The sequence below is a fragment of the Manacus vitellinus genome, unplaced genomic scaffold (genome assembly GCF_001715985.3).
Source record: "Manacus vitellinus isolate BGI_N305 unplaced genomic scaffold, ASM171598v3 scaffold_11_pilon, whole genome shotgun sequence".
Taxonomy (NCBI): Eukaryota; Metazoa; Chordata; class Aves; order Passeriformes; family Pipridae; genus Manacus; species Manacus vitellinus.
In genome coordinates, this window is record NW_021938895.1 from 7,495,127 (window position 1) to 7,499,389 (window position 4,263).

Here is a 4,263-nt window from a genome sequence, read left to right on the forward strand (position 1 = left end):
CATTGTCATTTTTCTATGCAGGGGTTTTAGAGATTTAGGGGTTCCTAGGTAGAGTTTGTGTAATCAGCATCCTCCTGATGTTTCGAACCAGAAGGGACCACTTTCAGCCAAATTTGAGAGAGAGCTGCTAGAGGTCTCACTTAGTCCCAGCAGATTTCACAGAGCTGGTAGAAATCTGAGATGCTGTATCTTGACTGGGACAAAGGCTGAAGCTTTAGAGCACACGTCGTAACAGCAGAGAACCCACCTGTTCTCTGTTGATGGAATAATTTGATGGAATAATACTGTTGATGGAATAATACTGTTGATGGAACTATTTGCTTCTTTAGCTAGATTTCCTTAGGATTTACAGCTGTTTCGTTATCTGAGTGAACTCAGTTTAGCAACCTCAAATGGGTTTCCAGGGGACAGGTGCCTGTTGCTACATGACTTCAAATTTACTCCATAGATCTATTCTACCTCTTTTATGCTCAGTTCCTGTGTATCAGTGTTATCTGTATAACTGATATCCAAATGACACCACTAACATCTGTCAGGTGGTGTTTGTTCTCTTTCTCTCCCTAGTGGAACAACTGTTCTTTTTTTTTTTGTTGCTGTATATTTATACCAGAAGAGACAAAACCAAAAGAATGTGGTCTGCAGTGGGAGTAGAAATGGTGAATCAGGCTTGTGATGATCTGTGGTTCTTCAGGGAATTCGGTCCAGAATCTCAGGTTAGCTTCTGAGAAAGTTTGGTTCCTCTGTCTGGATGAACTGTCTCGTTATTGCAGAAAGCTTCATTGCATTAATTATGTTTTCCCTCCCAGGAACACAGGCGATCATTTTAATGTTCTGGGTCCAAGCCACAAAGTTCTTTGGAAGCAAAGGCAAAAGCCCTGATCCTGCATGAAACACGAATAGAAACCATTGGAAAGGTTTTCACGTGTTCACACTAATATGTGTTGTTGATGGGATGCACTGCAGATTTCTGGTGTACTTGGAACTCCATAAATGCTAAGGGCTTTGTGCCCAAAATGTATCACATTTCTGAGCCCAGCCAGGAGGTGAGGAAGACATGAATAACTGAGGCCTGGTCATTGTCTTCCAGGATGGGATAGAATTACCTTGCCAAATGGATATTATGAAAAATGTTATTAGCAGATGTTTTTATGTGAGAGCTCAGAATCTGCAAGGAATTCAAAAATATTTCTTAGCTATGGAATATAAATTTTGTGTGTACCTTTACCACACAAGCATGGCTGCAAATTTCAGGAAGACTGGTCCTGCCTTGAAGCAGAACATGGATTAGCCATTCTTCATCCATGCATTGTTAGACCAGTAGGGATTGGGTGTGGGAAACATAAAGCTGGCACTTGACTCTCATTGAACAGAACAACTAAGTCTTGATACTGAAAAAGTCTAATGGGATCCTTGATCCCTGTAGGAGTCCAGAGGTGAGTCTCATGCCTGACAGGGTAAGCATGTAAATCAGTGAATAAACTGGAAGCTGAATTATTTGGTCTGTTATGTTTATCTTTATTTCCGATCAATCATGCACCTACAGCAAGAATGAAACCTACTGGCCAGGACATAGGAGCTTCCAGTTCTTGATCTGTACATGCAGTACTAGAGGACTCCCTCCTGCAGTGTCACTCCTGACAGCACTAAGGCACACATGAAAAGAGTTCACATATTAAATGTACACAGTAGAATTTACGTTCTTAGTCACAGAATTCAAATTGACATTAAAGTTCAGAAGTTGATGCTAAGGTCCACAATCGCTTCCTTTAAGTTAGTTGAGCAAAATATCCTTAGATATTTGTTCAGATTATACACTGCTTTTTAATTGTCAGGCAGCAGTCCCAGGCTCGATGGCTGCTTCTCTGCATATCCAGCTGGCAGCATGGTGGGTGAGTGGAGCCTCATTCGTTCATACAAGTGCCTTCCGGAGTAATCTGGATGTTTGGGGAGACTCAGGCTTGCCAAGCAGTCTCTGCCTGTTAAAATTATTTTCTTCTGCTCCAAGGCACAGCTTGGCTAGTGGACCGAAATAATCTTTTTCAAGGAAATTCTCTGAAATGGGATGGGAGCTGAGGGAAAGTGTTTTCTATTTTTGTAGACATAGAAGAGAATTGTCTCTTAATAACATTCCAGTCCACAAAGCAAAACAAACAACCAAACAACAACAAGAAAACTCAACAAAAAAATGTCTAGCTTCTCACGCTCATGAGAATACCATGAGTTTACGCCCTGGCACCTCATAACCCGGAGCCATTCACAGTTTAAACAACAGAAAGAGGGGAATAGAGGACTGTCCTGTATATCATTCAGTTTGCAACACTGTAAGACAGACTTACGAAAAAGAAACTGTCATCCCAGGCAAAACCTTGAAGAGGATTAATGATAACACAGATGAATTCTGTGTGGAAAAAGAATTTTATCAGGCAAAGCCAGTTTTTGTTCCCTTAGCTTCCAGGTTCCTGAACCACATCATAGTGAAGAGTCCAGGTAAGACAAATGGGCATGTCTCCTACTGCTACCAATCCCCATGGACAAAAATATTAGAAATGAGATTCTGAAGGTGACTTTGCTTTATTTTTATTTATTTTTTTTACAGAAGAACATATCCTCCACCAGCTACTAAGACATAATAAATCCATGTTCCCCAGTTCCTTCACACCTCTAAGACACCCTTGCAGTTTCCAGGCTAGCATGTCATGTCATGCATAGTTAAACAACCATCTAGAGGAGACAAAATATTTCAGATGAAAATTCAGAAATGGTCATCATCACATGTGTTCCAACACGTGTGATGGATCATGATCTGTTCTAAGGACTTGGGACTCAGAGGGCTTCTACACCCTGAAGAGGATCCTCTGCCAGATCCTGTAACTTTCATTGGCCTGCAGTATTGCTAAATGCAACCTCAGGTGCAATAATAGATGGGTAGAGAAATTGGTGAAGCAGATCAATGTCTTAGAATAAATAATAATTTCTAGTTATCCTGCTCAGGAGTATCTGGGAACAACATCTGAATGTCATCATCCCTGCTGATGAGCAGCTTCTGATCACTGTCACCCATGAGCTGCTTGCACTGAAGGCTGGACTGATGACCGACAAACCCAGGCAGGGTCCTCAAGGCAGTGACCTCTCCAACACATTCACGGTGTTCTGAAGTAGCAGGTATGTCAGAGGTGACTACCAGAGTCTCCACTGGCAGATGATGAATAGCAGATTCTTCACCTCCCACCAGGCGGATGTCTTACAGAACGAATCTCTTCCTCTAACAGGGTGTTTCCTGGTTCTCCTATTTTGATTGGGGACCACTGTTCCTTTCTCCTGGTCCTTGACTGCAGAGGTGGGGGTGGCTCCAACACTACCTAGTATATGATTTACTGTGAGAAGAGCATATGGAAGAACACCTCAAGATGGCTCTTACGCCATGTTAAGGATGCCAAAATCCATCTGCATCACACGCAGATGCAATGGTGTGGCCTGGCTAAAATACCCTTTGGTGTAACCATGATGCTCACAATGAAGAGCTGAGAACGAAGAGAGTTTTCTGTGGTGAAGACAAAGATAGAAGTCTCAGCAAATTCAGAGTGTTTAGATGTCACGCCTATACAGCCCTTAAGGTGCCTGAGAAGTGTGACAGGCAGCCAGAAAAGACATAAGGATACTCTCAGAAAAATCTGATCTGTTTCTGCAGCTGTAACATGAGCTGAAGTCATGAAACCTTAGACTAGACTGCAGCAATGTGACAACACTGCATGTAGCACCCACATGTGACAGCTCAGAGGAGGTTACTATTGCAGATGGTTATCACGTCCAGACAAGTCACAAGAAAGCTGATGAAAGGCTCCTGGTTTTCTTCTCGGGTTGCTTACTCGTTTCCCCAAACAGCCTCGACCTGCTGACCACACTCTTCCCGATACACCCCAAGATACCACTGGCCCCCTGGTCCCCAGGGCACACTGCCGGCTCGTGGTCAACTTGTCATCCACCAAGATTTCCAGGTCCTTCTCTGCAGAACTGCTATCTAGTAGGTCAGCTCCCAGCCTGTGCTAGGGTTAGTCCTCCCCAGGTATAGAACTCTACATTTGCCCTTGCTGAACCTCACTAGGTTTCTCTCCGCGCAACTCTCCAGCCTATCAAGGCTGAACGGCAGCACACCCTTCGTTCAGGCGTACCAGCCACTCCCCGCAGCTCCCTACGATCAGCAAACTCGCTGCGGGAACATTGCGCCACCGAGGAGCGCAGCGCAGGCTCCCTCAGCCCTGCCGG